Genomic DNA, 12,890 nt, shown 5'->3' on the forward strand with positions numbered 1-12,890 from the left:
CACCGGATTACCTCCTAAGCTCCGACCCCAAACCATTTCTTACCAACGCATCACCTCATAATCTCAAATTTGCACGCATCACCTCTTAATCTCAAATTTTACCCTAAAAACTCCTCATCTGTGATTTCATGGTTGTGCTTATCTCGGTTCGGCGGCTTCGGCTTCAAGGTTAGGTCTTCTTCATCTGAAATGGAGGAGAGGAAGATGAGGTAGGTACAATGCTTGGTGGTTGGCACCGCGGTTCATGACCGGAGATAGTGGTCGCCGGTGCAGTTGCCATAGAGATAAGGATGATGGTGGTGTCCTGGGAATCATGGAAGTGCCTTTTAGAATATAGGATGAGATGTTTTGTACTTTATTTTTGTTTTATAATTTAATAAGTAATCAATAAATATTTTTATTTTCAAAATCGGATATCCGTTTCACTATCCAAATGGATATCCGAAGTTCGGATATCCGAATTCGGATAGTGAAATCCATTGTCTGAAATGTTCGGATATCCGAAACTCCGGATATCCAAAGTTGAACACCCCTAGTACAAAGTAGATAAATTTGTCAACAACACATGTTAAGTAAGTAATCACTAGTTTTTGAGATAGTATATTATATCAATAAAATTATGCAAATCAATATATTGAGTATCAAGAAATAATGACCAATTAATTGGCGTTAGTTGACTATTGCCTAGTAAATCGGGTTTTGGCTACTAAGACAAAATAAATACAAATAAGGTGTCGGTTGGCCATTATTAGTCGAACACAACTGATCACTAAGACGGCGTATGATCATAATATAATGTGATTATAATTTACCTCTCTGAATGAAATAAATAACCCAATGAGCAAGTAAGCAAATAGCACATAAGTATTCAATTGATCAACTACATAATATATGAGATTTGCATTTGAGATAATAATATGTATAATAAAATATAATATGGTACGCATAATTCCCCAAATGGATTTAAAAATGGTAAAATAGGGGAGTGATTACACCCCTTAATGATTGTGAACTAAACAATAAAATAAGAATAATAAATGAGTTTTGAGCCTTTAACGCGCTGACTGATCTGACACGAACTGACCTGTAACTTTAAGATAGTATACTAGAATTAAAAACGAGAGCATAGCCGATGGAATCAGATCAAATGGATGTATAAAACCCAAGATATGAAATAGTTAATGTTTTAGCAAGTTGGTACTGTTCAGAACTTCAAATTCGGAGTTGGAATCTGAGCTATACACTCAAAATATCAAAACAAACATAAAAGTATTCTGGCCCGAAAGCTAGTTTTGATCAGAGGTACAGTAGAAACTCTATAAAATGATACACTTGGGACCACCAAAAGTTATTAATTAAAAGAGTTATTAATTAATCGATAAATTAATAATTATTAATTTATATATTAATTAATATTTTTTTAATTTATAGTAGAATGCTTAGTTTACAAACGCCTTTCAAGCTTCCACTTAATTATTGTATACAATGCATGTATATCAAATGAACGGCCCAAATTTGAAAGAAACCTTCAATCTCTTACCTTATTATGCTTCTTGTGTTCAATGTATCACTTTATGGACATTAAAAATATTTTCTATATATATATATATATAAGATCAAAATAGGTTAACACAAACAAATAATACACACAACATGGCTTTCCATCTTAAAGGTGTGAAAAAAACAACAATGACAGACGAGATTCTAAGAGCATTATGCAAGCACAACAAGGATAATCAAAGTCTCACTCAAAAGCAATTGCAAGAATGGGTTCATAGTAACTATGGTTTGCAGGTGAGTCAAGCGACAATATCGAATACAGTTAAGCGGTCTTTAGAGTATCTCACACATGCTCCCGAAAGAGACGATGTTAAGCGACAAAAACCGGCAAAATTTCCTGACCTAGAAAAATCTCTCTATAATGGATTCGTCAATATCAAGAACATGTGAATATGACAGGTGAACTAATCATCGAGAAGGCGAAAAAGTTCATGAAAGATATGTATCCAGTGGATACTCAGACTTTACCTTTTCTATTGGTTAGCCTGGAAAGTTCAAAGCAAGATATGGAATTAAAAATTTTCGGCGTTTTGGAGAGAGTGGATCTGTTGAAATGGAGGGCATGGAAGACAAATTAAAATCCATAAGAGACAAAGTTGATCAGTTTGAAATGAAAGACATCTTTAATATGGATGAAACAGGTATGTTTTTTTATTATTTTATTTTATATTTTGTACTTTAGTGATGTAATTATTTACATGTTTTGATCTTAAATAGGTTTCTTTTTTAAACTTCAACCGGATCATTCCCTTGCAACAATGCAGCTTGAAGGGAAAAAACAAGACAAGGAAAGACTAACTGTTGCTGTTTGTTGTAATGAGGACGGTTTGGAAAAACTTCCTTTATGGATTATTGGGAAATATGCTAAACCAAGGTGCTTCAAGAATGTAAACTTCAACAGTCTAAACTGTGAATACCGTGCTAACAAACGAGCTTGGATGGCTGGTGTGTTATTTGAAGAATATGTTCACCAACTTGATAAAAAAATGGTTGAAAGAAAAATTCTCTTGATTGTGGATAACTGCCCTGCTCATCCAAAAATTATTAGAGGATTATGAAATGTTGAATTATTTTTTTTGCCACCAAACACAACTTCAAAAATTCAACCTTGTCACGCGGGGATCATACGAGCTTTTAAGATGCATTATCGTCGTCAATTTTATAGAAGTCTTTTGTAGGGTTATGAATTAGAGGTTCCAAATCCAGCAAAAATAAATGTATTAGATGCAATGAATCTTGCAATTTCAGCATGGACTATGGATGTTCATGCAAATACAATTGCGAACTGCTTTTGTCATTGTAAACTTCGATTAACAGATAACATGACTTTTGAAAACTCAGATGAAGGTGGTGAAAGCACTCAAGAACTCCAGAATTTGATCAAAGAGTTGGGTTATTGCAATGCAATGGATGTCGAAGATGTTCTGACTCGCCCAAAAGAAAATGTAATCGCACAGTTGTTGACTGATGAAGAAATTATTGAAAGCATTATTGGAATTAATAAAGATGATATCGATAAAGAAGATGATGAAAGTTCTACAATGGAGCCCCCTTAGCGAAACAAAGTTATTAAAGCGGCAATCACATTGAACAATTTCTTGTCGAGCTATGAGAAAACAACACCAGAAGTTCTTACCATGCTAAGGAAAATTAGAGACGAGATTCAAGGGGAAATTATTTCAAAAAAAAACAAAAGAAAATTGAGTCATTTTTCAAGAAACCTTCATAAATCATTCATGTAATATGCTATATATAAGGAATTATTAATTATATTTTATATGGGATCTAAAGAAATTATCAAAAATGTATTATCTTATAATTTTAGCGAATTATTAATTTAGCACCCTATCCCCGAGTCGGGACCAGCAAAAAATATTATCTTAGAGAGTTTATTAAATAATTGAGTATTAATTTATCGAGTTTCTACGGTACATTAATTGAAAAATTACCAAAATTTACTTTTATAACCCTAAACGGGTCAGAGAGAAGTTGACTAACAAAACCCCATCACTCAATACAATTGACTGAGGTATTTTTTTAGTTGGATGAAAACAAAAGTTTTTCAAGAAGGCAACTTACCCAGAAAGATTATGGAAAAATGAGAAATCACGAGTCAAAGGGTCTTGGAGCATTGAATTCAAACCGAAGAATAAAGAACTTGAAGAAATCATCAATGAGGAAGATGGAATTCGAGATTTCTAAAGATGGTGGCTGAGTTGTAGATGAAATTCGGGTTTCTTGATAGGTTGGTTATAATAATAAGAGTCAGAATTTATATATTTGGTAAACAAGCTCGAATAAGAAACGATATAACCAATTAATGACAACATCAAGTCTAGTAACATAAATATTTTTACTTGGACAACAAAAAAATGTATTAGACGGTTAAAATAAGTCTAGGTAAATTCACTTGGAGCTTACATATCATTTAAATCGGTTAGGAAAAGATTTGGAGGATCGAAATACATGTTAAACGAGTCGAAAAACCCAAGAAACGTGTTGTAGACGGAATTTTGGACACATCTTGCAATTACATGCGACGATATCTCGCAAGAAATTTCCTGGATTTCCAAAAATGTCATTTTTAGTCCATGAACTTCTGTAAATGCGTTTTTTAGCCATTTTAAGCGATTTTAAGAGTTTCTAAGCATTGTATAATGAGTCTGAAAGTTATGGGAATATAAAATAAGTTAAATACTAATAAATACAAAATTTAAATAATTTGAAAGATCCGAATTACATTTGAGTCGTATTAAACATAACCGAATTTAAATATGAAGAATTTGAGATCTTACACTTCTTTAGTTGGAAGCAGTCATTGGTATGACGACAAATATCATTTTGAAGGCACAAAACTTGTTTGCGTCATGCTTGCTTTCTTGTTAGCTTAGATAATGGACGAACAGGACGGAAGTTGTGCTTAACCTCCTCGATTTCTAATATCTCTTGTGGAGCCTTAGTAAGAACAATGAAGATTAGCTTCTCTGGTCTTTGTTGTCGATAAGGATGGCTCTTATCATCTAACCTTCTATGCTCTTGGTGCTTTGGCGAATGCTTCTGAACAAAGGACTGGAATCAAGGCTTTTTTTCCTTGTGATAAGTGGTTTCTCCAATTTTCATCGTAAGGTTTTCTCGTTTATTGGTTATCCAGAGCTTCTTCCCCTTGAAGGTAAGCGCCGGTCCTTTCGAAAGCTTCCTTCATTGTTTGGGGGATGTTTTCATGGAATCTTCTTATAAGCTTCTTTGCTTTGATGTCGTTCATGTAACCTGAGACACACATCTTTTCTGAAGCACCATCATAGTTTAAGCGTTGAACCAAAGTCTAGCATGTCCTATCAAGGTTTGCATGAACATATGCAACACTCATCGTTATTCCACTTTTCTACAGTAGTTGCTCCCGTGAAAATTTGAAGGTCATCTTCTGGATCTTCTGTTCCATCGTAAGTCTTTATGTTAGTTGGCATCTTAACTTCATTTGAAACTCAAAGTTTGTTATTTGTTCAGAGAAGCATGAAAAGGTTAAAGGCTTGTAAGGTTGATAAGGTTCCAAGTGTGTTAATTCACCAGCACTGGTAGTGACGATGGTCGAAGCTTGAGTTACCACAGGTTGGCTCATAGCTAGAAAGCCTTGAGAAGCTTTACCATGTAGGCTTCACGGCCACAGCTGGCCATACCAGGACATCATGAGTGCAGCCATCTGAGGGTATGTCATGCCAGGTAGCATAACGCCTGGTTGTAGGTAAGCCAGAGGTGTGGAGCACGTGGCTCATACTAATGATAGCAAAAACATCATCTTCCAAAGAAGTACTCGTTGGGGGACGTGTTGCAGCAGGTGTGTTTTGGAACAGCTGCTACATGGTATGCTCTCTTGTTCCCATAGGAATATGGGTGAAGCTATTAAGCTTACTCTTTCCCGTGGATAGTTCATGTTTTCAGCTTCCCCACCTGGTGAGATACCTAGCCTTTGAGCGTTTATTTCCGACGGGGAAGGTGTACTCATGCTTGGTTGACCAGGCATCGGGGAGAGTGTGATGTCAGGCTCTTCATTGTAGTCTAACCTTATTTTCACTCCTTTTGCTCGTTCTTCCTGAGCATAGTTATTCATTAGCTCTCTGAGTTGGTCAAAGTTTTGTTTAACACCATCCGAGGTCATATCCATCTTCTCTACGGGGGGTAAAAAGTCATCCGTTGGAGAGAATATGCTACTCTCGGACGAGGGTGGTGTTTGAATCTTGAAAGCTTGCGACAATGGTGTGACCGGTAGTCTGTCCATTTTTGGAGAACTATAGCCTATATCATCCTCCAACGAGGAGTTATCTTGAGGTCAATCATCATTCAACGGAAGACTCTTGTTAGGAGTACTCTTTTCAGCCATACAAGGAGAATACTTGAGAACAAGAGGACTGAAACTACCAGAATTTTTGTTCAAAGCAGCGCCAGCCCCACGGTGGGTGCCACTTGTTGCTAAAACTAGTATAGTGAAAATAAAGGTACATCAGTCCAAGAGTAACAGATCTTCCGAACCTGCTAACACCAAAGAAACACGACCGGTTAGTCTCATTGCAAGAGGGGGTCTCCTGCGATCAACCTCCGACGTGAGAATCAATGATTTGATACAAGAGGTGATAAGAGAGTAAGTATGAAGATATAGTAGAGATAAATAGGATAAGTGTGAATTGATATTACCGTTGGGTGAAGTCTTCCATTTATAGGCATCCCGGTAGCTTCTTCGGGGAAACTTGAGCTTCTTAAAGGGAAAAGGTCAGCTCTTTGTTTAACACATGCAAACAAGTAATACCATTTATTGTAACTTGTTTTCCGCTTTTGTCCTGCCATGTCGACATCTATGCTTTATGACAGGTTTCGGCTTTATGTCACATCAATTGTGACTTTTTTGAGGTTTACTATAGCAAGGAGCTTTCCTAGTCAACCTAGAAACTTGGGTGAGGAAGCTTCTAGCTTACTGGTCTAGAAGCTTATGCTTGCTGCTTCTTAGCTTCTAGGTTTCCCTTGCTTATGGGTGGGTAAGGGTACCCACATCATCAGGGTTCAACATGGGTAGTTATATCCAGGTTATAGGGTTGTGTTACATGTCATATACTCATATTTTGGTTGGTTATGTTGCTAGATACCTTGAAGAGGTGACTACGTTTTTATTGTTACTTAACTTTCATTATAAAGGAATGACATTTTTGTAAATTTTTTCATTTCAAACCAGTTATGAAGTTTGGAAAAATGAAACATGGTTTAGGGTATAATTAAATTTTCATTATCCAAAAATATAGCTAATCAAATTTTGATATTATATATAATTTCTTTGAGCTTTAGCTCACTGCTTGAAGGGGTAAGCGAAGATTAGGGCTGGAGGCTGCAAGGTTTCAAGTTTGACGGGCTTGGGCCATCTTAGCATTGTATGCAATTGTGGGAGTGGGGAACTTTCCACATACAAAAAGCTCCAAAGCGTCGAGGAACAACCGCCCCCCCCCCCCCCCCAAGACGCTTTGGAGGGGGGGTGCTTCCCACAAAGCACCTGATGGTGGGTGGGGGGGGATAAAGTGATAGGTGATTGGTGGGTGGCCTTTTATTGTTTTATTTTTAATAAAAAAAATCAAGTAAATAATAATGAAATAATGATTGGAATGTGCTTCATCCACTACACCCCTTTTAGCCAAAAGCTTCTATGGTAACATGACACCACATGACACAAAACGCCCTCATAGGAGCTCCATCCACTACAAATTACCTCTTAACCGTTAAGCGGCTACCAAATAGCCCCTTAGTAACACAAAAAATTAAAACTTAACTTATAATCTTAAGCGCTAGTATAGAAAATATATATGACATCATTTAACATAAATTCTTATGTTAATAAATAAAAGCTTAATTATACCAAGTTCTGTCTATTTAGCCCATGTTTGTGCCCATTGGTACTATTTTTTTTCGTTCTTTAAAATGTGTATGTTTAATTAAATTAAGTAACTTAATTAAGTTAGCAAAACTAAAAATCATCAACAATAACTATGTAACCGACATTATTACAAATTTCAAATTAGGTTGCATATTTAATGTATTTTATTAATGCTTTGTGTTTTGATTATATTACAACCATTTTTAGTGGTGCTAAAATAACCGAATGACTGGAAATTCTCAATATTATCAATCGTGTAATTTTCTGGCTCAAAATAAATATTTATATAATTTCTTGATGTAATTATTTTTGTGTGTATGATAACTTTACCATGTAATTTTGTTTTAACTTTTTATAATTTATAACTTTTTCTTTATAATACATCTTTATATCTATTAACTAAAATAAAAATACTATTTATTTAATCCGTGTGTGTCACTTAATAAACCCTCCTTGTAAAGTTTTTAAGAAACAAGTGTGATTGTTCCACTTTCTCTTACATTCCAGTTTATTTCTCTAAACCAATGAAAATGATATAAGAAAAATTTTAACTTAGTGACCGACCATGTTTGAATTTATATCTTTGGTTGAAGTTATAACAACAATCAACAACAAATAACCGGTAAATCTCATTAAATCTCATAAATAGAAAAAGTTGTTGGTAGGGTCTAGGGAGGGTGTGATATAGACAAACCTTACCTTTATCCATTAAGATATAGAGGTTGTTTTCAAAGAGATCTCTGGCTCCATAACAAGCAACATACAAACATGTACCTATAACAAAACATCTTGTGAAAAAGTGAAATGGTAAAAATATACCCATATAACACAAATGTAAAAATATACCCATATAACACAAATGGCCATAAGATATGCAGACAATTACATGCAAAGTCCACCTGAAATGTAGGAGAAACTAAGCCCCCAAGATAAAACTAACCCACAAAAGTGTTAACCCATAAAAATCCTTAACCTTAATTCTACATCTCCACGAACTCCTATCGTAGACCATGTCCTTAAAGAGGTGCAACTCCAGCAAATCCTGCCTAAAGTGCTCATCCAAAGTCAATTTAGGTCTACCTCTAATCCTCCTCGCCTCCACATTGAGGGGTTTCACTGCTCTAATCGGCGTCGTTACAAACCTTGCCTACCTTCTCTTTACATGCCCAACCCATCTCAACGTACCTTCCTTTTATTTTTTGTTGGGATACTAGTCAGTCCTAGTCTTTCCCTAACCCTCATTTATTATTCAGTCAAACCTTATGTGTCCACACATCCACCTCAGCATCATCATCTCTGCTACTTTCATCTTGCACGCTTGTACTTTCTTGATGCCCAACAATCTGTACCATATAGCATAGCCGGTCTCACTACAACCCTATGAAATTTCTCCTTAAATTTAGTTGGGAACCTCCTATCACACAAAATCCCGAGGGCTGCTCTCCACATACACAAGCCAACCTAAATGTGGTGGACCACATCACTAACCATCTCTCTATCTATTTCTACAAACGATCCTAAATATTTGAAACTTAGTTGCCTACAGAACCATTTGAACACAATGGTGATTTCAGAGTCCATGTTGTCTCCACTAAAATCACAATGGATGTACTCAGTCCCGAATAATCCTTAATCCTTTATCCTCTAACGCTACATGTCATTATTCTAACCTCACATCGAGGCTTTGTTTAGTCTTTGAAACTAACATAAAGTCATCAGCAAATAGCATGCACCACGAAACAGACTCTTGAATCGACTTTGACAACCCATTCATAATGATCGCAAAAAGGAACGAGCTCAATGTTGACCTTTGGTGGAGTCCTACTTCCATGGGAAAGAAATTATTATTCCATACAAGCGTCCAAACAATATTTTGTGTCCACCCATGCATATCTCGAATTAAGTCTATATACTTCTTAGAGTCCAACCAAAATTTGATGACAAATTTACAAACTTAATGGGCAAAAGTTTGAACTACAGAGGTGAGGCATCTTTATAAGTCCTAAACACCTCGATTGTAAGGCATGTAAGTCCGGATGGCATGTTGATGTGTTGTAAAACACACTTACTTTCCTTATGATTTTATCATGGTTTTTATGCTTAATTGTTTATTTTATGAAAGTATTGGGTGTTAAGTGCAATAATTTACAAAGTTTAAATGTTAATTGTAGGTATATGAAAGATGGTGAAAAAAGAGTTAAGTTGGAAGACTTTAGGGGCCTTTTTGGTCAAGTTTCAAAACTACAACTCAAGGCCCGACCCAAGCCCACAAGTTAGAAGCCTTACATGATATTATATTAAGTTAATTAACTTAATTTTCTGCCATAGAACAGCCCTAAATCCCGAAATTCAGCAGCCCCAACCCCCTAGGCAGATTGCGATCGGCAGCAGCAAGGAGAAGGAAGAAAAAGCTTGTGGCGGCTAGGGTTTGGTGGCTGTGACGGCTGGAAGAGAAGAAGAACACCAAGGAGGGTTTTATACAGCAGCTAAAGGTCTTATAAATCCATAAACTCAGCTCATAAACCTTAAGTAATCATCTTTAAACTTTGTTTCTTGTTCAAGAACCCTAACTAGTTGAATTGATCTTTTTCTTTGGATTGTTTTGCAAGTAATTGATTGTTTGACTTTGATTTAGTTATTCTTGGATTTTGAATGAGTTTTATTATGTTTATGTTGATGTTTATGATGACTTACTTGAATGTTAATGGCTGTCCAAACTTAATGAGTAGCTAATCTTGTTTGTTCTACCTAGGTTTGATGAATATTGTTAGGTTTTGACTAGTAATATGGATTGTTAATGATCATGGCTTAAATTGTTAATGTAAAGTTTGATTTAACAGTAAATTAGATTGTGTTTAGTGGCTGTGTTTTGTTTGATTATACCTAATAACCTCGTGCTTTAATTAATTGAATCGGTTTTGATTAGTTGTTGCATGTTTAAGGCTCTTTACTTTGTGTTTAGGGTTTATTTGCGGGAAGTACAACCGTAGGGATAAGTGGGTAAATTAATTAGATAAAATCAGTTGTGAAACACCTTCTTAGAGACCGAGAGGTGATAAGAAGTAAACTCGTCTCATTACTTTTACTTGTTAGAATTAAGATCGCGTGAGAGCGGGTTTTGTTCTTATCGGATTTGGGTGTTTGAGCGATTAGTTGGTCTAGTTTAAGTTAAGTTGAATTGTTCATCTATCCTTGGTTGCGTAGTATTCGTTTCCATTAGGCTAGTGTGTCGGTGAGACCGAGAGGTGAGTCGGCATTAGAACACGTTAATAATTTCTTTTCCCGGTTTGTTCTTAAAATCAACTAAGATAAGTTAGAGTTTGTTAGTGAGACCGAGAGGTGATCTGACCTTCTTGAGCGAACCTTAGTTGTGTCATCCTCTAGAACCGGTGTCGTGAGAGTTTTTAATCCATTGTCTTGTCATCTCCTTTAATATGATTCTTACCTAGGTAGACGTTTTTATCACTGCAGTCAAAGTTTCCGAAGTTTTGTCAAAAGTTTTCATTTAGTTAAGTTAAGTAGTTAAATTAAATCTAAAAAAATCAATTAAATATTTTGGTGAGTCTTGGTTAGAGTTTAGTGATTATAAACGTTTTCACGTGTCTTCGAGTTCGATATCCGGACTTTCCTCATCTGTGCTATACGCGACTGGTACACTTGCCGTTTGTGTGAACTAGGATAGATTGTTTGGTTTTTAAAGCTTAGATGCGACTTGTGTTTTATTTATATATATATATATTTTCGCACATCACATGTAAGTCTAACGTTCAACCTTAATGTTTGATTTTGAAAAATATTCCAAAGTTGGTATAAAAGTTAATAAATGCTCTTTCATCAAAAAGATTTTGGCCAGCATCAGGGGGTTGGAGTCAAGTTAGGGTGACTCGATCCGGTAAAACTATAAATGAAACTTTGCGAAGTGGATTCTAAGCTTTTAAGTGTGGGTCTCACTAGATCATATAAACCTAAATTGTGTATGGTCTTATCTCACTAAGCATCTGTTTGGTTTTACTTAAAAGATCTGCAATGGGCTTATGTCTGCGGGCGCGCAGACATAAGCATCTGAAGATAGTTTGTTTTAAAAATATATATATATGAAAACTGTTTTTATAGTCTTAAAAAATAAGCTAATATCCACCTTCTTCACACTTCTTAATATTCTGCCAACACCCAATGTCCAACACCACCACCACCTACCGTGCGCCACCACCACCACCCACCGTTCGCCACCAACACCGTCAACCACCCACCACTACCACAGTCCATCACCACCACCACCCACCGTCGGCCACAACCACCATCCACTACCACCACCTACTATCTGCCACCACCACCATCGACCACTCACCACCACCACCCATCGTCCGCCACCACCACCGTCCACCACCACCACCCACCGTTCGCCACCAACACCGTCAACCACCCACCATCATCACCGTCCATCACCACCACCACCCACTGTCGGCCACAACCACCTTCCACTACCACCACCCATTGTCTACCACCACCACCATACACCACTCCTCCGCCGTCCGTCATCCACCACCACCACCCACCGTTCGCGACCAACACTATCAACCACCCACCACCACCATCGTCTATTACCACCACCACCCACAGTCGGCCACAACCCCTACCACCACCCACCACCCACAGTATGTCAAAACCATCATCCACCACCCACCACAACCATCCAGCGTTCGCCACCACCCACCACCACTGTTTATCACCACCACCACCCACCATCCACTACCACCACCCACCACAACCGTCCATCACCACCACCCATCGTCCACCACCACCGTTCACCGCCTACCACAATCGTCTACCACCACTCGCTTCTACAGTTCGTACACCACCACAAATTATTTTAGCAGTCTATAGACGTTAAATGATTTTTATCTATTGTGATATGTATGATAGGTAACTAATTTTCAGCTTATGTAGACGATATCCATTTTATAAAACAAACTGTATTATATTATCAGATTACAAACCTTCAGACCACATCTTCAGTTGCAGACATGAAATCAGATTTCAAACAGTTTTTGTCTTAAAAAACAAACAATACCTAATTAAGTCTTAAGGGCATGGGTTTAAGTGGACAACAATACCGACAATGGACCAAATCTTACAAAGTATGTGTGTGCTGAAAAGTATTTCTTGATTGAACCTCGAACAGTTGATCCCAAAAAGTCAACAAGTTGTAAAATACTTGTGTTTGTTAAAAAGTTAAAGCTTTTGTTTTGAGTTTATTTTTATTTTTTTTATTATTTTTTTTTCTTTTAAAACCTTATCATCGAAGCAGGTGTGTTATGGGAATTGTTTTGTTACAAGGTTTAAATTGTTGAATTTTTTTAATGGTTGCTTACCATCTATATGGCCACATTAACCGAGATCTCTAAAGATCTATTTTCGACTC

At 36.6% G+C, this 12,890-nt stretch overlaps 1 pseudogene; it reads left to right on the top strand.

Annotated features, from left to right (window-relative positions):
* The first annotated feature begins 1,650 nt into the window (after positions 1–1,650).
* Positions 1,651–3,289, top strand: LOC143592482 (CENP-B homolog protein 2-like; annotated as a pseudogene).
* The last annotated feature ends 9,601 nt before the right edge of the window (positions 3,290–12,890 follow it).

The sequence above is a fragment of the Bidens hawaiensis genome, unplaced genomic scaffold (assembly GCF_021521415.1).
Source record: "Bidens hawaiensis isolate Kalapana, Puna unplaced genomic scaffold, B.hawaiensis_p1.1 tig00040839_1, whole genome shotgun sequence".
NCBI classification, from domain to species: domain Eukaryota; kingdom Viridiplantae; phylum Streptophyta; class Magnoliopsida; order Asterales; family Asteraceae; genus Bidens; species Bidens hawaiensis.